General features: G+C 44.5%; 1 protein-coding gene across 1 annotated transcript in view; it reads left to right on the top strand.

The window, feature by feature from the left end:
* PKHD1 (PKHD1 ciliary IPT domain containing fibrocystin/polyductin) overlaps positions 1-23,125 on the top strand; it is an 832,619-nt gene that overhangs the window by 598,576 nt on the left and 210,918 nt on the right. The gene's annotated exons all lie outside the window — the stretch shown is intronic.

Genomic DNA, 23,125 nt, shown 5'->3' with positions numbered 1-23,125 from the left:
ACAGTTCTTTTCAGGGCAGGCAGGACCCTTGGACTGCTGAGACCACTGTCAGGGACCTCCGTCTTCTGGGTGATTCAGAGTGTGAAATCCGGTACCCTCTCTCTTAGTGTCTCTTTCTCTGCTGTCTTCACTAGCCTTGCCCGAGTTAGGATGGCCCTGGCTTGGCCTCCATTACAGCCTCCAGGCTGGGGGGTCACCTGTCGGCTGATTACCCCTTTTCTGAAGGGCTGCTCTGGGTTCTGGCCCTGGGAGCTTGCAACGTCCCTGGGCCTCGGTTTTTACTGTTTGGAGATTGTCTTTTCACTCCTCCAGTCTCTAGGGACCGTCCCCTGTCGCAGCTAATCACTCCACCGATGTCACTGTGGACCAGGCCACCGCAGCCTGCAGCTACTCGTAGCGCCTCTGGGCCCTCGGCTTCGGTACCCAACAAGGACAGCTCGTGGTACCTACAGGACTACCCGCGGCCCTGCGACCCTTTCTTTCTTCTCTTCTTTCTTTCTCCTTGCCTGCCTCCAGCAGGCCTCCTCCTCCCTCCTTTCTCTCGTTCTTCTCCTCCAACTACATGCTCACTCCTCACTCTCTCACTCCCTGAGCGAACTGACTAAACTTCACCTTCCTTTCTCTATCTGGTCTCTGGTGGCTCCTCCCACCTCCCCAGTTGCTAAGCTACCACCCTATGGGAGCAGGGATGGGTCTTACAGCCCCTCTCAGCATGCAGCATGGGAGGGTTGCCTGCCACTTTCCCTGGTCCTGTGTGTCCCTAGCAATGGGTGTAGTGTGGATTTACCAGGGGACCGGAGTTCACTCTCTTCCTCTCCCAGAATGGGGCATCACACCGCTGATGGGGTGCAATGACCTGTGGCGACGGAAGCCTCAGGGGCGCCACACTCCCCCACAGCAAATCCCAGCACGTCCTCGGGCTGAAAAACAACAAAAACGTGGAGAAACTGCAAAATTTTTGTTATGCAAAACATAAAACAATAAAACATTTCTTCCCTTTATGGGAGGCACATATCAGTGAACGTTGCGAACTTCTTATAAAGAAAACTCTAAGTGTGCACTTCCAGTCCATTGCACGGTTTGGCAAATCCCCCATAATTCTGGTAGGGGGCACAACAGGTGCAACTAATTACATTTTTGGCTACAACAAGTCCAGTAGCCCGGCAGTTCGTTTCTTTCAATCAAACAAAATGACATAATCAACCAGCCATTAAGTCCAATGGCCTGGTTACATAGGACACATAAACAACATACCAGCCACTAAGTCCAGTGGCCTGGTATGACATGCCACATACACTTCCACCGGGGCCCACATTCCAGTTCAGTGGCCCGGTAGCACATAACATGGGGGGTGACGTCTTCAAAAAGAATAAGGGGCAAAACACAGCAGGAAAGGGTGTCGTCTTCGAAAAGAATGAGGGGCAGACAGGGGCTATCTACAGTTCAGCATCTCTTCATCTTTACTTGTAGGGATTCTTCTCCGGCTCCCCACCTGGCAGCAGGTAGACAGCGGTCAGCACAGTCTGCGTCTCCTGCGTGGCTGTAGCAGGCCTGCTGCAAGATGCTGCGGCCTGGGCCTGCTCTGAGGTAGTGCTGCTGGCTTGCATAGGGTTACTGGCTGGCGCGAGGCTGCTGGCTTGCAGGGGGTTACCAGCCATACTGCGCCACTCTGGCTCTTCTGGGGCTGCCTCCTTGTCTTGGCGGGCCGCGCCTGGCATGGCGGCGGCCTGGGTTGGAGTCGCTGCTGCGGTGAGATCTTGGCGGGCCGCACCTGGCGTAGCTGCGGCCCGGATCGGCGTCGCCGTGTCGGGCGTCTCTCCAGGGACCGCGGGCATGGCAGCGGGGGTTGGGGCTCTCGCGCCGGCAGGGGCATTAAATGACTCACCCCTCAGTTGCATTTCCGGTGTTCTGGTGGTCGCTGTCTTGCTGCAGGGTGCTGGTATCGGAGCTGCGGTCGTGGCACGCGCGCCTGCAGGAGGACCGGGCAGGAACCCCACCGGGCAATCCGGGCTCCGCCGGCTGGGGGTGTCACTCTCTTTACCCGGCTCTGCAGCGGCGGCTGGATCTTCTCCGCTCTCCAGGACGCAGGACACAACCCGGTTCTGAGGTGCGTGTCCCGGCTCGGCCACTCCTCCTCTGGCCGCTCGTTGCTCGGCGTCCATCCTTTTAGCTTCTTCACGCGCCATCTTTTCTTCCTCCGCCTTCTATGGCGGGCACCGCTTCGCGCGCTTTTCTTGGACAAGGGGGCGGGGCTTCTCTTCGCGCCCTTTCTTCTTGCACGCCCCCCTTCTTCCCGCTCTCAGCAGCGCTAATGGCGGTGGTTTCTCAGTAAAGTACACAGTCTGTCACACGGTTCTTCAGGCGCACAGTACCCGGTTAGACCGGGCACGAAATCCTGTTCGTGACGCCAAAAGTTGACTCGCCCACCCCAGGGCTATGGGACACCCGGTGCCGGGCCGGACTAGTCCGGTGGTAGTCAGTGGTGGCTGGGCCCGACTCCGTGGCCCTGGTGGGTGTCAGTAGAATATGTGGCTTGCTTGTTAATGGTTGTGTTCGTGACGCCACCTGTGGTATGCGGCTAATAAGCCGCCGCTGCTGTGTGAGGCCACCGGGATGATGTGATGGCAGCTATGGTGGTACTGCTCCCCACAGGTGGAGCAATGCCCGGGGCACAGTTGGTGCTTGTGAATGTCTATGCAGAGGAAATAACTGAGGCGACTCCAAGGGTGCAGTTCAAGTTCTTTACTCACAGTTCTTTTCAGGGCAGGCAGGACCCTTGGACTGCTGAGACCACTGTCAGGGACCTCCATCTTCTGGGTGATTCAGAGTGTGAAATCCGGTACCCTCTCTCTTAGTGTCTCTTTCTCTGCTGTCTTCACTAGCCTTGCCCGAGTTAGGATGGCCCTGGCTTGGCCTCCATTACAGCCTCCAGGCTGGGGGGTCACCTGTCGGCTGATTACCCCTTTTCTGAAGGGCTGCTCTGGGTTCTGGCCCTGGGAGCTTGCAACGTCCCTGGGCCTCGGTTTTTACTGTTTGGAGATTGTCTTTTCACTCCTCCAGTCTCTAGGGACCGTCCCCTGTCGCAGCTTAATCACTCCACCGATGTCACTGTGGACCAGGCCACCGCAGCCTGCAGCTACTCGTAGCGCCTCTGGGCCCTCGGCTTCGGTACCCAACAAGGACAGCTCGTGGTACCTACAGGACTACCCGCGGCCCTGCGACCCTTTCTTTCTTCTCTTCTTTCTCCTCCTTGCCTGCCTCCAGCAGGCCTCCTCCTCCCTCCTTTCTCTCGTTCTTCTCCTCCAACTACATGCTCACTCCTCACTCTCTCACTCCCTGAGCGAACTGACTAAACTTCACCTTCCTTTCTCTATCTGCTCTCTGGTGGCTCCTCCCACCTCCCCAGTTGCTAAGCTACCACCCTATGGGAGCAGGGATGGGTCTTACAGCCACTCTCAGCATGCAGCATGGGAGGGTTGCCTGCCACTTTCCCTGGTCCTGTGTGTCCCTAGCAATGGGTGTAGTGTGGATTTACCAGGGGACCGGAGTTCACTCTCTTCCTCTCCCAGAATGGGGCATCACACCGCTGATGGGGTGCAATGACCTGTGGCGACGGAAGCCTCAGGGGCGCCACATATCTATCCCTCTATCTATCTATCTATCCCTCTATCTATCTATCTATCTATCTATCCCTCTAGCCCTCTATCTATCTATCTATCTATCTATCCCTCTATCTATCTATCTATCTATCTATCTATCTATCTATCTCTCTATCTATCTATCTATCTATCTCTCTATCTATCTATCTATCTATCTATCTATCTATCCCTCTATCTATCCCTCTATCTATCTATCCCTCTATCTATCCCTCTATCTATCTATCTATCTATCTATCTATCTATCTATCTATCTATCCCTCTATCTATCTATCTATCTATCTATCTATCTATCTATCTATCTATCCCTCTATCTATCTATCTATCTATCTATCTATCTATCCCTCTATCTATCTATCTATCTATCTATCTATCCCTCTATCTATCTATCTATCTATCTATCCCTCTATCTATCTATCTATCTATCTATCTATCCCTCTATCTATCTATCTATCTATCTATCTATCTATCTATCTATCTATCTATCTATCCCTCTATCTATCTATCTATCTATCTATCTATCTATCTATCCCTCTATCTATCTCTCTATCTATCTATCTATCTATCTATCTATCTATCTATCTATCTATCTATCTATCCCTCTATCTATCCCTCTATCTATCTATCTATCTATCTATCTATCTATCTATCTATCTATCCCTCTATCTATCTATCTATCTATCTATCTATCCCTCTATCTATCTATCTATCTATCTATCTATCCCTCTATCTATCTATCTATCTATCTATCTATCCCTCTATCTATCTATCTATCTATCTATCTATCTATCTATCTCATGCCTACCTATACCATGCTAATCACAGCTCCTGGGAATATGTCTGTAAAAATATATCCTACATTTTTGAGCTTAGGACAGTCCATTAAAAAATGATCACTTTTTTGGCTCTGTGCTTAAAAAAAAATTAAATGCTGTCCAGAAAAAAAGGAAAAGTCAAGTTTGCAACCCCTCAAATTTAGCTATTGATGACCTATCTTGACGTATAATACCCGGCACCCCACATATTTGATGTTTGAAAGTTCTTTTAGCTAGTGGAAATTAATGGGATTTTGCACTACTCAGACGACCCCTTCTCCATCCCTATATTTCCCTATGGTAAAGTACCAACACTTATACAAACCTCTTGTGCCGTTCCCGTTCCCGCACTGTCAGCCCTGGTTCTCCCGGGGATCACGTGACATTGTTATGTCACATGAACTCTGCAGCCAATTAGTGTTGGTTTTACTCTCCCCTCCTACAGACATAATTGACATCTGGTGGAAGTGATAAAGCAGCCACAGCTCTTATTTACTCTAAATGTCTGGATTTGTCCAAAGCAGGGGAGAGTGAAGCCAGCTCTGATTGGCTGCAGGGATCAAGGGAAATAATGTCACGTGAGCCTTGAGAGAACTAGTGCCGACACCGCTGGAACAGCATGGACACTGCTGGAACAGCATTGGCACAGCTGAAACAGCATCCGCATTGCTGGAATATCATCGGCATTCCTGGAACAGCATCGGCATTACTGGAACAGCATCCGCATTCCTGGAAGAGCATCGGCACTGCTGGAACAGCATCGACGCTGCTGACACAGCATCGGCACTGCTGGAACAGCATCCGCATTGCTAGAATATCATCAGCATTCCTGGAAGAGCATCGCCATTACTGGAACAGCATCAACATTACTGGAACAACATCGACATTGCTGAAATAGCATCGACATTGCTGAAACAGCATCGGCACTGGAGGTGTGTATAAGCATTAGTATTTTACTGTAGTGAATTGGGATTGAGAAGGGGGTTATCCGAGTAGTGCAAAAACCTTTAACAGTATATGGAGCTAGAAGGGACTAGTTCCATACTTTGTGTAGTGGCCGTTTCCGGTGGCTACTTTGATCAGTGGGGACATCCATGATGAGACGAGATTGCAGAGTACCTAGGGGTTACCATATTCATGTCTTCTTGGTAGGCTTGGTAGTACTGTGAAGTCCAACCACACTTTGGGCAGCCTAGGAGATTGATTTGGCCAACATAGCAGCCCAAAAGAGAAGGAGCTGCTCTGTTGACATAGAGCAGCTGGATCGCTGGCAAGAGTGACCACTCGGCGTTGGCACTGTTTTTTACGCCCATGGTGAAAAATAATAAATAGTGTCAGAGAACCCCCTGTAAATAGGAGCTGCTCCTGGCTGGAGGCCCTATTGCCCAGGTATGGACTTTGGTGACCGTGTGGGAGGTCGGTCCGTCCTGATGGGTGTCATAGCTCCCTCGGATTTCTTATTAATTGGGTGTAAGGTTAGCCGGCGCTGATTAATAATGACATTCTCACCGGGCAGATCAGCATATGCTGCTTACCGAGCCAAATGTAATTATCCGAAAGATTGAAGTCTTCATTATTTCCACTAATTCATTGAACTCCTAGAATTAATGAACCTTTAGTCTCTTTAAATGTGCTTGATTACCATGGGAACCCGAGAAAAAAAAATTCCACATTTCTCCAAAAAGATTGATGAAGAATAAATGGGTCCTAAATGATGCAAAATATTATATCGGGCAAAGTCCCAGGACAGTGGGTGACAGATCCGACAGCGGAAGATTTAGTCACCTATTGCTTCAAAGGAACACTATTATTGCAGTGACTATTTAAGGAATTGTTCACCCTCGCGGACATTTTTTTCTCTCCCTTTAAACCCTTTGGGGCAGAATATGTACTATATGTTTGGTGAGGATATATGGAGAGAGCTCAGGAGCTTGGCCTGCCCCAGACAAGGCAGGTGTACAGAAAAAAAACAACATTTTGCAGTATATAGTACAAGCGGTAAAAAAATAACTAAAAAAAAAAATCAAAATACTGAAAAATGAAAAAGAAAAAAAATGTAGTTTAAATACATGCATTTTCCCAATGCAAAGATAAAAAAAAACATATTTCCAAAAAAATTGTATCTATAAACATAGAAAGCAATTTAATCTGTCGTGTAACCGGTGTAAAAAACAAAAAAACTAAATCATAACTCAAGAATTTTTAGTGCTCGATTTGTGCATCTCTCTTTAAAAAATTGCAATAATTTGCTCTAAAAACATATGTATCGGAAAAAAAAAATATACCGAAAAAAAAAGTCAGTTCAGTGAGTAGGGATGAGCGAATCCAAACGGTAAAGTTCATGATTCACATCCGGTTTAAAAAAAAATGTCCATGTCCGAGTTTTGTATTCGAGTACTGTTCTTATGTTAATAAAGTTTGTTGAAAGGCTGCAGCGTAGCCAATCGACAAGCTTTGTTACATGAGGAAGACGACTGCTGTGAACAATAAAGATTAAAAAAAAACAAACAAAAAAAAGCCTTGGGCCTACTTTTGTTAACCAGACAACTGCAGGCTGCAACCCTAATCTATCAGCTTTATCTTGGCTGGTTATCAAAAATAGAGGGGATCCCACATGCTTTTATTTAAAAAATCGTTTATTTACATAATTTAAAAAAAGCGGCGTGAGGTCCCCCTAATTTTGATAAGCAGACAGCTAAGGGCTGGTATTGTCAGACTGGGAAGGCCCATGGTTATTTGGCCCCTTTCAACCTAAAATAGCAGCCTGCAGCCGCCCCAGAAGTGGTGCAACCATTAATTAGATGCACCAATTCTGGCACTGTTCCCAGCTCTACCTTATTGCCCTGGTGCAGAAGTAACGGGGTAATACTTTTGGGGTTGATATCACATGTGAGTTGACAGCTGGCAAAAGTCCTAATAATCTAATAACGTCTAAAATTATTTTTAAAGGGAATCTGTCGCAAGGTTTTTGCTATCCAATTTGATTGCACCATGATGTAGGGGCTGAGAGTCTGATTAGAGTGATGTGCCACTTACTAGGCAGTTTTTTGTTCTGCCCAGAGGTTCATTAATGATTTCAGATCCTCCTACAAAAATCCTATTTGACATTCGAAGTGTTCTAATATCTGCAAATTATTATATGTTGAGTCATTTCTTTGATGCTGGAGAGATCAGATTTTCAAAATCTATTAAGGAAAAGTACGGAGTACGACGCAAATCAACTGCAGATGTCCTGAAAAAGTGATTTCAAGAGCAGAATTATTACAGGGCTTTAGATAAGCTGACAATTATTATTTTATGGGCCAATCAACTAGGTCTTAGTACTAATTAAAGGGAATGTCCATCTTTATACACAGAAATAGATTCATAATTTGTACTAAATTGGTTCCTAATATTTTTCTGTAGGAAACAAGAGCTCTGTTTGACATAGAGCTCCAAATACCCTGCAAAGACCTAAACTTGTATGATATACTTCTTGCTTCCTGTATTCACCACTAGAGGGAGCTGAGGAGCTTACTGCATACTGTGTACTCTGACAAGCAAAAGGGTAACAATAACAATATTTTGCTGTTTTGGCTTTCAGGCTCCATATCTCACCATCCACTAATCTTTAAGTGTGAGATGACCTTCATTTGATAGACAATCATCTTGGCTATCTCATATATAAATGTGACTTGCAGATATTTAGCATATGATTAGTTATGCAAATTCTTGTCATGTCACTGTATTGTTACTGTATTGCTCCTATAACGCTAAATTTTAAAGTATATTGTCAGTTGTTTGTAAATTCACCTTTGGCTTTCAGCACTGCCTGACTCCTTCTGGGCTTTTGATCAGATCCAAGCATGCCTCTACCAAAATCTGATCTCAGGTCTCTTCTACACATTACCCATGTTGGTGCATACTGGTCGGCTCACTTGGGCATTTATACAGCTTTTTTTTCAACTCTACCTACAAGTGTTGGATTGGGTTCAGGTCTGGCAAATGTGGGGACAATCCATCACCTCTACTTCATTGTCAGCTATTCGTTTCTTTGGCAATCTCGCCGTATACTTCGGGTCGTGGCCCTCCTGGAACACTATGTCATCCTTTTCATGCCCAGAGTACTCGAGTGTACGGAGTAACTCATCTTGAGGGATACTCGCATATATCTCAGCATTGAGACCATCATCGATCCTGGTCAAGTATCCGATGCCTTTTGCCGTAATCCCCCCCATATCATCAGACTTCTCCCACTGAATTTGACAGTTCCTTTAGTTTCTCGACCCATTAGCCCCTTTTTCCCTTGTTTCTTCCAGACCCATTTGAGCCATCTATTGACTTTTGTCTCATCACTCCAAATCACCTGTTTCCAATCTTCTACTCTCCACTTTTCATACGTGAGCCGGCGCTTGTTATGATCATATTGAAGTCGAGGCTTCTTCACCTTTTTTCAGACCACTACTCCGGACTTGTGTAATCACACATCACTCAGTCCTTGCATGGACATCTGTGATCTCACAATTATGAAGCATACGACCAGCCTCCACTGCCGGGTTTGTCGAACCAGAACTGATAGACCTTGTGATGAGCAGACTTGTTGACTTCGATATTTTGCCTGGACGTCACCTCTTGGTCTTCTCAATGGATAGACGGACTTAATTTCATATTCTTGCAACTTTCAGGGCCTCACATGATGCAATTTGGATATTTTCTTGGACGAGAGATTGAGGTTGATGAGCTGGATGATGATGTATCTCTTTTCTTTCGAGCCAGTGACCTTACACTGGGAATCAATCTAATAACACACTGAGCTATTAGGGAATGTGAGAACAGGTTGTAATTTGTAGTATATAAGAAGAAAAGGATCTTTTCATCACCAGAAGCAAAACATTAACAATGCATTTGTGTGACTGAGTAGTTACTTTCAGGATACAGCTAGCCACGAACGAGGAACAAGATCAGACCAGGTTTAAAGGTGGTGTCACACATAGCGACGCAGCAGCGATCACGGCCAGCGATCTGACCTTATCAGGATCACTGCTGCGTCGTTACATGGTCGCTGGTGAGCTGTCAAACAGGCAGATCTCACCAGCGACCAGTGACCAGCCCCCAGCTAGCAGGGATGTGTGGAAGCGTAACTAAGGTAAATATCGGGTAACCAAGGAAAGCACTTCTCTTGGTTACCCGATATTTACCTTAGTTACTAGCGTCCGTCGCTCTCACGCTGCCAGTGCCGGATCCCTGTTCCCTGCACTCCTAGCCAGAGTACACATCGGGTTAATTACCCGATGTGTACTCCAGCTACGTATGCAGGGAGCCGGCACTGGCAGCGTGAGAGCGGCGGACGCTAGTAACTAAGATAAATATCGGGTAACCAAGGAAAGGGCTTCTTAGTTACCCAATGTTTACCGCGGTTACAGCTTACCGCAGGCTGCCAGACGCCGGCTCCCTGCTCACTGCTCGCTTAAGTTCGTCGCTCTCTCGCTGTCACACACAGCGATGTGTGCTTCACAGCGGGAGAGCAACGTCCAAAAAATGAAGCAGGACATTCAGCAACGACCGGCAACCTCACAGCAGGGGCCAGGTCGTTGCTGGATGTCACACACAGCGACAACGACGGGACTTCGCTGCTACGTCACAGAAAATGGTGACTTAGTAGCGACGTTGTTGTCGTCGTCGCTATGTGTGACACCACCTTAACTGCAAACTCTTTAAACCCTGATAAGGGAAACGGGAGTGCAACTATTGTGGAAAGCAAATATCAACACAAAGGAATGTACAAAGACCCAGTTACTAAACCAGGATCAGTGTGCTGGGCTAGGGACCAATTCCAATGGGACAAGAACCAACGGGAACAATTTACCTAACCGGGAACTCCAGGAAGGAACTAGGAGGTGTAAATCACTGGGTGTATTAAGGAGCTGTCCCTGAACCAGCACACCAATTAACAATCTTAACTAAATCTCTAATTCCCTGCCCTTCCCCCACACATATAAGCGAAAAGGGAAGTACCCCGGGGTTATACACCTGCTAGCAGGAATACGCAATCAATAAGGTTCAATACTCCAGCTGTGACTGCTGCATATTATGTATTATACCTGTTTAGGCGCCAAAACCACTACTGCATAAGTGTGCACACTTTTCCGCAAAAACAAAAAGATATAGGCCGGGCCTGAGCTCAGGATTTACTGTAGCAACAGGTTTATCCAGGAAGGTTTCTGATACAAAGGGGTATCTGCTCTGCTTCCGGCTCCACAGCAGTTCTCTATGGCACCGGCAATCACAGAGACAGATCACCTCAGGCCTTGCCTCCACAGCAGTTCTTTTTCTCTCTCTTCCCCCTCCCTTCACGCTGTGCAGACATCCCTCTGGTGCCCGGGAGGAGACATTGCAGCCGGCTCACCAGGAGATACTGCCGCTGGCTCATCAGCCCTCTCACACAATGACATGACAAGAATCTGCATAACTAATCATATGCTAAATAGCTAACTTTCAAATTTATGTATAGCATAGCCAAGATAACATTCGAGGCTGTAGTGGATGGTGATATATAGAGCCTGAAAGTTAAAAGTTCAAAACATTGTTTCCCTTTTGCTTGTAAGGGGTACTTTGCACACTACGACATCACAAGCCGTTGCTGCGATGTCGAGTGCGATAGTCCCCGCCCCCGTCACAGCAGCGATATCTTGTGATTGCTGTCGTAGCGAATATTATCACTACGGCAGCTTCACATGCACTTACCTGCCCTGCGACGTCACTCTGGTCGGCGACCCGCCACCTTCCTAAGGGGGCGGGTCGTGCGGCATCACAGCGACGTCACACGGCAGATGGCCAATAGAAGCGGAGGGGCGGAGATGAGCGGGACGTAAACATCCCGCCCACCTCCTTCCTTCCTCATTGCAGCCGGGAGGCAGGTAAGGAGATGTTCCTCGCTCCTGCGGCTTCATACACAGCGATGTGTGCTGCCGCAGGAACGAGGAACAACATCGTACCTGTCACTGCTGCAAAATTATGGAAATGTCGGACCCTACACTGATGATACGATAACGACACTTTTGCGTCCGTTAATCGTATGTAAAAGGATTCACATACTGCGATGTCGACAGCGACGCCGGATCGCGATCGCGATGTCGCAACGTGCAAAGTACCCCTAAGTGTAAACTCCAGACTTGTACGTTCATAGTTTCATGGTGTTTAAGATTGGAGGTAGACTTAAGTCCATCGACTAACATATTGATCCAAAGGAAGGCAAAAACCCCATAAAGCAGACTGTAATAGCTTCAAATCAGGGGGAAAATTCCTTCCCAACTCCACATACGGCAATCAGACTAGGTCCCTGGATCAACACCCCATCACAGAATCTAGTGCACATCACCGGTAATATGCTATATTTTTCAAGAAAGGCATCCAGGCCTCTCTTGAATTTTAGTAATGAATCAACCATTACAACATTATGTGTCAGAGAGTTCTATAGCCTCACTGCTGTTACAGTGAAGAATCTGAATCTGTGACTATGATTAAACCTTCTTTCCTCTACATGTAGTGAATGTCCCCTTGTCTCCATCGCAGGCCTAGGTTTAAAATGATCATTAGAGAGACGTCTGTACTGTCCCCTCATATATTTGTACATTGTAATAAGATCGCCCCTAAGCCTTTTGTTTTTCCAAATTGAATAACCCCAAGTTTAATAACCCGTCTTCTGCATTACACTCATTCCTCTAAAGGGAATTCATTAAAAGAGTCATACAGTCAGGGCCAGAAATATTTGGACAGTGACACAAGTTTTGTTATTTTAGCTGTTTACAAAAACATGTTCAGAAATACAATTATATATATAATATGGGCTGAAAGTGCACACTCCCAGCTGCAATATGAGAGTTTTCACATCCAAATCGGAGAAAGGGTTTAGGAATCATAGCTCTGTAATGCATAGCCTCCTCTTTTTCAAGGGACCAAAAGTAATTGGACAAGGGACTCTAAGGACTGCGATTAACTCTGAAGGCGTCTCCCTCGTTAACCTGTAATCAATGAAGTAGTTAAAAGGTCTGGGGTTGATTACAGGTGTGTGGTTTTGCATTTGGAAGCTGTTGCTGTGACCAGACAACATGCGGTCTAAGGAACTCTCAATTGAGGTGAAGCAGAACATCCTGAGGCTGAAAAAAAAGAAAAAATCCATCAGAGAGATAGCAGACATGCTTGGAGTAGCAAAATCAACAGTCGGGTACATTCTGAGAAAAAAGGAATTGACTGGTGAGCTTGGGATCTCAAAAAGGCCTGGGCGTCCACGGATGACAACAGTGGTGGATGATCGCCGCATACTTTCTTTGGTGAAGAAGAACCCGTTCACAACATCATCTGAAGTCCAGAACACTCTCAGTGAAGTAGGTGTATCTGTCTCTAAGTCACCAGTAAAGAGAAGACTCCATGAAAGTAAATACAAAGGGTTCACATCTAGATGCAAACCATTCATCAATTCCAAAAATAGACAGGCCAGAGTTACATTTGCTGAAAAACACCTCATGAAGCCAGCTCAGTTCTGGAAAAGTATTCTATGGACAGATGAGACAAAGATCAACCTGTACCAGAATGATGGGAAGAAAAAAGTTTGGAGAAGAAAGGGAAAGGCACATGATCCAAGGCACACCACATCCTCTGTAAAACATGGTGGAGGCAACGTGATGGCATGGGCATGCATGGCTTTCAATGGCACTGGGTCACTTGTGTTTATTGATGACATAACAGCAGACAAGAGTAGCCGGATGAATTCTGAAGTGTACCGGGATATACTTTCAGCCCAGATTCAGCCAAATGCCGCAAAGTTGATCGGACGGCGCTTCATAGTACAGATGGACAATGACCCCAAGCATACAGCCAAAGCTACCCAGGAGTTCATGAGTGCAAAAAAGTGGAACATTCTGCAATGGCCAAGTCAATCACCAGATCTTAACCCAATTGAGCATGCATTTCACTTGCTCAAATCCAGACTTAAGACGGAAAGACCCACAAACAAGCAAGACCTGAAGGCTGCGGCTGTAAAGGCCTGGCAAAGCATTAAGAAGGAGGAAACCCAGCGTTTGGTGATGTCCATGGGTTCCAGACTTAAGGCAGTGATTGCCTCCAAAGGATTCGCAACAAAATATTGAAAATAAAAATATTTTGTTTGGGTTTGGTTTATTTGTCCAATTACTTTTGACCTCCTAAAATGTGGAGTGTTTGTAAAGAAATGTGTACAATTCCTACAATTTCTATCAGATATTTTTGTTCAAACCTTCAAATTAAACGTTACAATCTGCACTTGAATTCTGTTGTAGAGGTTTCATTTCAAATCCAATGTGGTGGCATGCAGAGCCCAACTCGCCAAAATTGTGTCACTGTCCAAAGATTTCTGGACCTAACTATATATGCTCATGAGAAGTATTATACAATCAATTTAATTTTTCACTAGCGGGACCTGTGGTGAGGTCAAATCCATGTGACCAGGAGGGGCGGGGCCTCAGCCAACAGAAAAATGTTGCTTCCTGGTATCAGCTTTGTTGGATAAGGCCCCGCCCCTTCTGCTCACATGAGTATGACCTCACACAAATCCTGCTAGTGAAAAATTAAATTGATTGTATAATACTTTGCTAATTCTAACAGGGGGAGGGGATAACTATGAATACCTCCCTAGCTATTATCTGATCCTCAGCTACTGTCACTCAAGAAGCTGCTGACTTTATAAACTTTACTTTCTTGAATTTCAAAACCTATACATCCGAGCCGACCACTACAGGTATGTATAGAATCAGCCTGATAGTGCCAGTATAGCACTGGCCTTAGGTTATATACGAAAATCCTTCTGATTGGTTCCCTTTAATAATCTTGGTTGCTTTTCTCTGCACCCGCGCTAGTTCAGGTATGTCATTCTGATACCCCGGAGACCAAAATTGTACACATTATTCCAAGTGTGGCCTCAACAAGTGACTTGTATTGGGATAATACTATGTTCTCCTCATGAGCATACAGCACAGACCAAAAGTTTGGACACACCTTCTCATTCAAAGAGTTTTCTTTATTTTCATGACTCTGAAAATTGTAGATTCACATTGAAGGCATCAAAAGTATGAATTAACACATGTGGAATGAAATACTTAACAAAAAAAGTGTGAAACAACTGAAAATATGTCTTATATTCTAGGTTCTTCAAAGTAGCCACCTTTTGCTTTGATTACTGCTTTGCACACTCTTGGCATTCTCTTGATGAGTTTCATGAGGTAGTCACCGGAAATGGTTTTCCAACAGTCTTGAAGGAGTTCCCAGAGATGCTTAGCACTTGTTGGTCCTTTTGCCTTCACTCTGCGGTCCAGCTCAACCCAAACCATCTCGATTGGGTTCAGGTCTGGTGACTGTGGAGGCCAGGTCATCTGGTGTAGCACCCCATCACTCTCCTTTTTAGTCAAATAGCCCTTACACAGCCTGGAGGTGTGTTTGGGGTCATTGTCCTGTTGAAAAATAAATTATGGTCCAACTAAACGCAAACCGGATGAAATAGCACGCCGCTGCAAGATGCTGTGGTAGCCATGCTGGTTCTGTATGCCTTCAATTTTTAATAAATCCCCAACAATGTCACCAGCAAAGCACCCCCACATCATCACACCTCCTCCTCCATGCTTCACCGTGGAAACCAGGCATGTAGAATCCATCCGTTTACCTTTTCTGCATCACACAAAGACACAGTAGTTGGATCCAAAGATCTCAAATTTGGACTCATCAGACCAAAGCACAGATTTCCACTGGTCTAATGTCCATTCCTTGTGTTCTCTAGCCCAAACAAGTCTCTTCTTCTTGTTGCCTGTCCTTAGCAGTGGTTTCCCAGCAGCTATTTTACCCTGAAGGCCTGCTGCACAAAGCCTTCTCTTAACAGTTGTTCTAGAGATGTGTCTGCTGCTAGAACTCTGTGTGGCATTGACCTGGTCTCTAATCTGAGCTGCTGTTAACCTGCGATTTCTGAGGCTGGTGACTCGGATAAACTTTTCCTCCGCAGCAGAAGTGACTCTTGGTCTTCCTTTCCTGGGGCGGTCCTCATGTGAGCCAATTTCTTTGTAGTGTTTGATGGTTTTTGCCACTACACTTGGGGACACTTTCAAATTTTTCCCAATTTTTCAGACTGATTGACCTTCATTTCTTAAAATAATGATGGCCACTTGTTTTTCTTTACTTAGCTGCTTTTTTCTTCCCATAATACAAATTCTAACAGTCTGTTCAGTAGGACTATCAGCTGTGTATCCACCAGACTTCTGCACAACACAACTAACCCCATTTATAAGGCAAGAAATCACACTTTTTAAACCTGACAGGGCACACCTGTGAAGTGAAAATCATTTCCGGTGACTACCTCTTGAAGCTCATCAAGAGAATGCCAAGAGTGTGCAAAGCAGTAATCAAAGCAAAAGGTGGCTACTTTGAAGAACCTAGAATATAAGACATATTTTCAGTTGTGTCACACTTTTTTTGTTAAGTATTTCATTCCACATATGTTATTTCATAGTTTTGATGACTTCAATGTGAATCTACAATTCTCAGAGTCATGAAAATAAAAAAAAACTCTTTGAATGAGAAGATGTGTCTAAACTTTTGATCTGTACTGTATATGCCTGTTTTAATTAATCCTATTATTTTATTAGTCTTGGCAGCAGCTACCTGACACTGGTCAGTAAGGTTGAGTTTGCCATCCGCACATGCACCCAAGCCTTTTTCACTGACGGTTTTACGCAGTGTTTTACCATTATGCACATGATTATAAATTGTATTTTCTCTGCCCAAGTGCATGATCTTACATTTATCCACATAAATTTGAATTGCCACTTCTCAGCCCAAGCCTCCATCTTAAACAAATCCTTCTGTAATACAAAATTGTCTTCCTCTGTATTGATTACCCTGAGATTTTAGTATTATTTGCAAATTTCAAAATTTTACTCTGTATGCCCCCATACAAGGTTATTAATACATTTATTAAAAGGAAGAAGGCCCAATACTGATCCTTGTGGTACTCCACTGTTAACCACTTCAACCCCGAGCCTGGTTTTTGGCTTCGTGACCAGGCCACTTTTAACAAAAATTCTGACCACTGTCATGTTATGAGGTTATATCTCTGGAACGCTTCAATCGATCCCGGTGATTCTGACAATGTTTTTTCATGACATATTGTACTTTATGATAGTAGTAAAGTTAAGATGATATTTTTTGTGTTTATTTGTGAAATGTCAGAAATTTGGCAAAAATTGTGAACATTTCGCAATTTGCAACATTTTTAATTTTTATGCTTTAAAACCAGAGAGTTATGTTACACAAAATAGTTAATCGGTAACATCCACCACATTTCTACTTTACATCATCACAACTTTTGAAACTTTTGTTTTTTTTGTTAGGAAGTTTAAATGGTTCAAAATTCATCAGCAATTTCTAATTTTTCCAACCAAATTTACAAAACCATTATTTTAGGGACCATTTGAAATGACTTTGAGAGGCCTAGGTGACAGAAAATACCCACAAGTTACTCCATTCTAAAAACTACACCCCTCAAAGTGCTCAAAACCACATCCAAAACGTTTTTTAACCCTGTGGAAAAATGTGGAAGGAAAGAATGAAAATGTTACTTTTTCCCACAAAAAGGTAACTTTAGCTCCAAATTTTGCATTTCCACAATAACAGGAGAAAATGCACCATATAGTTTGCTTTGCAATTTCTCTTGATTACGTTGATACCTCATATGTGGTGGAAAACTACTGATTCAGCGCACGGCAGGGCTCAGAAGGGAAGGAGCGCCATTTGACTTTTGGAATGCAAATTTGCCTTGAATAGTTGGCAAACGTCATGTTGCATTTGAAGTGCCTCTGATGTGCCTAAACAGTGGGAACCCCCACAAGTGACACAAATTTGGAAACTACAGGTGCTTCACAGAATTCTGTTTGGCTGTGAAAATGAAAAATACATTTTTCCCACTAACATGTTGCTTTTGCCCCAAATTTTTAATTTCACAAAGTGGACAGTACAATTGGTTGGGTAATATCTTTTGAGTATGCTGATACCCCATATGTGATCCAAAACTACTTTTGAGGTACAGTGCAAGCTCAAAATGGAATGCGTGCCATGTTGGATTTCAGGTTAGTGTGAATGGTTTGAGGGTGTCAGGTTGCATTGGCAGAGCCCCTGAGGTGCCAGAATAGCAGAAACCCTCACAAGTGACCCCATTTTACAAACTACACCTCTCATTGAACTCCTCTAGGGGTGCAGTGAGCCTATAGATACAACAGGTGTGTCACTGAATTTTATACCATTGGGTGGTGAAGAAAAAATAATTACATTTCTTTTTCTTCACAAAAATGTTTGTTTTCGACAAAAGTTTTTAATCCTTGTAAGTTCTAATAAGAAAAAATTGGACAATTTGTGGTCATTTTTCATGAGTGCACCAATACCCAGTTTGTCATCGAAAACTATTTTTAAGGTCCCCTTCACACAGATTTGTAAAAAAAAAGCACGTGTTGCGCAGTCTGTTTTTGACATCCATATGGCCATCATCCATGTGTCCATGTGTGTCATCCGTATATCATCCGTGTGCTGTCCATATGTCCATGTGACATTCATGTGACCGGTCCTGGAAAAGAAAACGCATGATACTGAAATTAATGTTTTTTATGTGTAAAAGATGTGTAATGCCAGAAAAATGATAGATGGATGGATGTGCAACATATCAGGGAAGGGCAGTCATGGGCGAGGGCTACAATCCTCAGCCTGCCCCAGCACGCTACAGAGACAGGGTGCAGAGTAGTTTGAGGAGTGGGTGTTGAGGTGGTACGTGCTTGCAGCTGCTCATCTGGAGTTTCGTATGGCTTTTCTGGACCCCGTTTACCCTGCGTAACATCACATGCGGCACTACCAGTGATGAGTCCACCACAGGTTTAAACTGGAAGAACTTTACTGTATGTTTGCATAAAACATGGCTTCCATTTTATAACAGCAGGTTTGACACCATGATCTTCCACAGGCGTTGCTCTTGTCTCATTACCCAGCTCTGTCGCTATGGGCACCAAGGAGCGGACAGATTGGCGCTATATCCTTTCTTTTCTGACCCAACCATTTGGCACAAAGGCTAGTCCAATGGTCTGGATGCGTAGAAGCAAGAGGACTCTTGCAGCCTTTACTCCCGCGGTGCCAGTGACCCCACAGGCCATCCGTCTGCACTCGTTAAAGCCACCAGCCTAAGAATGGGACATTCAACTTTTTCCCATTGGCTTTACCTTCCGTAACTGAGGAGCTACCGCTTACGTCAGTCTCCTTGACTCTTTCTCTCATCACTACTGAGCCTGTCTCCTCCACACCACACTACTCCACTCCACCACTTCTGCTTCACGGCCTTCTCACTTTGAAAACTGTTCTCTCACTACCTGGAACGGGGAAGTTCTCCTCCCTATCCTCTTTTTAGTTGGGGATTGTCCTCCCCCTGTTAACCCACCTCATCCTGCCATCTCATCTCTACTTCCAACTCTCCCCTATCACCAGGGATCAGTAACACCTAGTGGCAGCCAGCAATATTACACAATAAAATACACATATAAATACATTATACACTTAGCCCATGGCATATTCAAGGGGGCTGCAGGGCACTGGACACCCTCTTACAGATAAATGAATGGATGGGTAGGTAGAAAACAGCCACAACACACTACTTGGACAACCTTTTCTCAACCCCTATATTTCCCCACAGTAAAATCACAACACATATGCACACCTCCATTGCCCATGGCTGTTAAAGCAGTGTTGGCACTGGTTCTCCCAGAGATACGATTCCCCCTGAATGTGGCAATACCTCACATGTAACCATATAGTACTGTTTGGTCGCACCATAGGGCTCGGAGGGGAAAGAGCACCATTTGGTTTTTGGAGCACAGATTTTCCTAGAATATTATGCGGACACCATTTGCTGGGCTCCTAAGTGCCACAATATCAGAAACTTTCTAAGTGACCAATTTTTTTTAAATTACACCCCTCTGGAATTTCATCTACAGGTGTAGTTATGATTTAATCTCTGGAAAACACTCATGGTGTCAAACGCAAGGACTGTCGCAGAAATAAAAATTGCAAATAAGCCCTTGTTGTGCCCAGTACATTGTAGTGCCCTTACTTTGTGTCCAGCTCTTTCTTCTGGAAGCCTGCACTCTGTAAATTAAATGGGCTCTCCTCACTACAACAATACCAAACATAAGGTTGTTAACTGTCGTTTAGGCACATTGTGGGGCTCAGAAGGGAAGGGGGCATTTGGATTTGGGATCACAGATTTTGCTGATTTCTTTTGTGGAGGAGCCATAGCGTTTTTTTCCAGAGATCATGGATGCCCCTATATTTTTGTTAAGGGATGACGGACCTGAGTGGGGACTTGTATTTTTGTGGGTTCAGTTGAATGCTATTCATGGCAGTCTGAGTACAGAACATTTTGGATCAGTACACATTTATCCTGCGCTTTATGCTGAGAACTTACATTAGAATTTCCATCTACATCTGTGAAATTCATGATTCAGGTGAAACTCCTGATAGAGCCATACTTTAATGCGGCAGCAGAGTTAAGGCCGCTTTACACGCTGCAACATCGCTAGCGATGTCGCTAGCGATAACATCCGTCCCCGTTGTTTGTGCGTCACGGGCAAATCGCTACCTGTGGCGGACAAAATCGCTATTAACCGTCACACATACCTTCCTAGCGACGCCGCTGTGGCCGGCGTACAGCCTCTTTTCTAAGGGGGCGGTTCGTGCAATGTCACAGCGACGTCACAAGGCATATTTTCAAAGGTAAACAAAACTGTTGTTGACCACCCTTTTTTGCAAGCCTAAAAATATGGACACCACCGGACCACAGTCCAGACGGGAGTTCATAGTGACTCCTTTTGCCTGTTTACAGTGAATTTTCCATTGGGAATTTTTTCTGAATTACGTCTTTCAGAGATAATCCCCGTTGTAAGCGCTCAGCGTAGAGCGCAGGATAAATGCTCCGTACTGCGATCTTTGGGAGACAGAATAAACAAATCAACAGCATTTGAAGAATTGGCTTTATTACTATTTTTTATGCCATTTACCATGGAGTATAAATGATTAGACAGTTTTAAGTACCATTACATAGATACCAGGTTTATATAGTTTTTTTTAAGGTTGGCTACTATCACGCTAAAAAATGCTTTTTTACAAAATAAAGTTTTTTGTATCACAGCATTTTTAAAGCTATAGTTTTTTTTTAATTTTTCTGATCACAGAATCTTGTGAGGGCTTCTTTTTTGTGTGATGAGTTGGAGTTTTTATTGGTACCATTTTGGGCCACATAATGTTTTTTGATCGCTTTCTATTCCACTTTTTGTGAGGCAGAATTAAGAAGAAACAGCAATTAATTAATTCTACTGTGACAGAGATGTAGTATGGCAGCTTGTTTTTTTATGTGATGAGTTGGAGTTTTTATTGGTACCATTTTGGGCCACATAAAGTTTTTTGACCGCTTTCTATTCCACTTTATGTGAGGCAGAATTAAGAAGAAACAGCAATTAATTAATTCTACTGTGACAGAGATGTATGGCAGCTTGTTTTTTGTGGGACAAGATGACATTTTCAACAATACCATTTTAATTTACCTTGCAACTTCTTTATCTAATTTTATTCCACTTTTTTGGGCAGTATGATGAAAAACCATAGATTTTTGCTGCGTTTTTTATTTATTTTTTTACTATGTTCATTGAAGGGGGTTAACTAGTGCTACAGGTTTGGATCGGGTTGCTACAGATGCGGGAGTCAGAAATTTGAGTACTTTTTGTTTATTTTTTACATAAATATACGTATTTATTGGTATCTCTTTTTTTTTTTTGTCTTTTCTGTGATTTTTTTAAATAATATATATATTTTTTAGCTTTTTACTTAGTCTTTCTCTGGGGCATTAACTTTTATTACATTTATTGCTGGTATAATTCATTGCAATTCACCAGCATAGTAATGGATTACAGATAGCTGTCAGTTTTACACGGACAGAAGCGTCTGAGACTCTGCTCCTGGCATGATCTCAGAGGCTTTCCAAAGCTGGGTGATTCGGAGCTTGTCATGACGCCATTGAGTTTCCATAGTAACGATCGGGCCTCCGTGATCACATCATGGGGGTACCGATTGCTTGGGAGAGGGAAGGACTCCCTCTCCCAGCCCTTAAATGCTGCAATTACTATTTATTGGAGAAAGGGTAGCCAGCACGATCTGAGAGCGGCATGCATCATATAATAGTGCAAAGTCACAGAATTATTCCAACTGTACTATAATACAAAATTATATTTTTAGTAACTAATTGATCAATTCTTTGAGCCACCCCTGCCACGTCACAGCAAATTTAAATGGGGGGGGTCCTACTCTATATTATGTATTTCATAAATTGCTATTTATTGCAGTATTTAGGGGGTTAAACAGCCAGGGGTGGCATGGAGACTGCTCCTGGCTGTGAGAGCTGGGGCTCGGCAGTCAGGTAAGGCGAAATACTGGCGCAATAGCGTATGCACAACGCCTGTGCCCACGCGATCGCTATGACATACACTGTATGTCATCGGTTTGACGTCACTGCACACACTGCTGGATACTCACCTGTCACCAGCGATGCTGTCCCCGCTTCCAGCTCTAAGGTACAGTGATTATCCTATGAGCATTATGAACAATGGTCAGGAGCAGGAGACAGCAGAGCTGAATAAAACAGCGCTGGATACAAGTGAATATGGAAAACCTTTTTATTTCAAAGACCCGTGTTTTTTCCGGTACCTGTCACACGGATCACATCAGTGGGCGGGCCGTGTGACATCAGTGCTGCTGGAGAAAAAGCGGACATGTCTCTGTGTGTGTGTGTGTGTGTGCGGGGCCACAAGGTGTCACACGGTCGTGTGAGTAACTCCAGAGAATAACATGGGTACGTGTGGCATCCGTGTTAAAAATGGATGTCACACATACCTAAAACACGGACGTCTGAAACCGGCCTTAGAGATTTTGGAGTGTCGTACTTCATGCTGGGTTAAGCAAGTGACATTTAATGGAGAATTTATGGTCTCCTTGATCATGTAATCTGTCAGGATCTTTCCACAATTCCTAGTGTCACGAGTGACAGACAGTCATGTGGTTTCTGGCCATAGAAGGTCATAGCGTTTGGTTGCGCAGAATGCTCCATGACTTTCTCATTCCTGCTTTCAGTATTCATTGGTATAGGTAAATTTACTGCTGGATTCATCTCTCCCCCTTTTGGACCCAGCAGGAGCTGATCATCAGCATTCTCTTGGTGCTTAAATATTCTCATCTTCCCTGGACTGGTGCTGGTGATATTATTCAGTTCATTATAACTCTGGTTGCAAGCAGGTGGCTTGCTCTCATATGTTATATTGTTGCTGGAACTTTGTTGAACTTCTACCTGAGTCATCTGCGGATAAGTAGTTCACGCATTTTCCCCGTGTCCCCTTTGTGTAATCTATAGTGTTTAGTTTGGTTGATGAAGAGCTCATCCCATCCGTTCACTATTTAGGCCCCAGCACTAGGGATGCCTAGAGTCAGGTATCCGGTGCGGAACCTATCTAGAGTGGTGAGGGCCCCAGGGACCAGCAGTAGGTTTGTTCAGGGGGTCACCATCTCCCCCTTCCCTTGACA

The sequence above is a fragment of the Anomaloglossus baeobatrachus genome, chromosome 3 (assembly GCF_048569485.1).
Source record: "Anomaloglossus baeobatrachus isolate aAnoBae1 chromosome 3, aAnoBae1.hap1, whole genome shotgun sequence".
Classification (NCBI taxonomy): domain Eukaryota; kingdom Metazoa; phylum Chordata; class Amphibia; order Anura; family Aromobatidae; genus Anomaloglossus; species Anomaloglossus baeobatrachus.
Note: the sequence above shows the minus strand (reverse complement) of the source record. Positions and strands in the feature narration are given on the sequence as shown.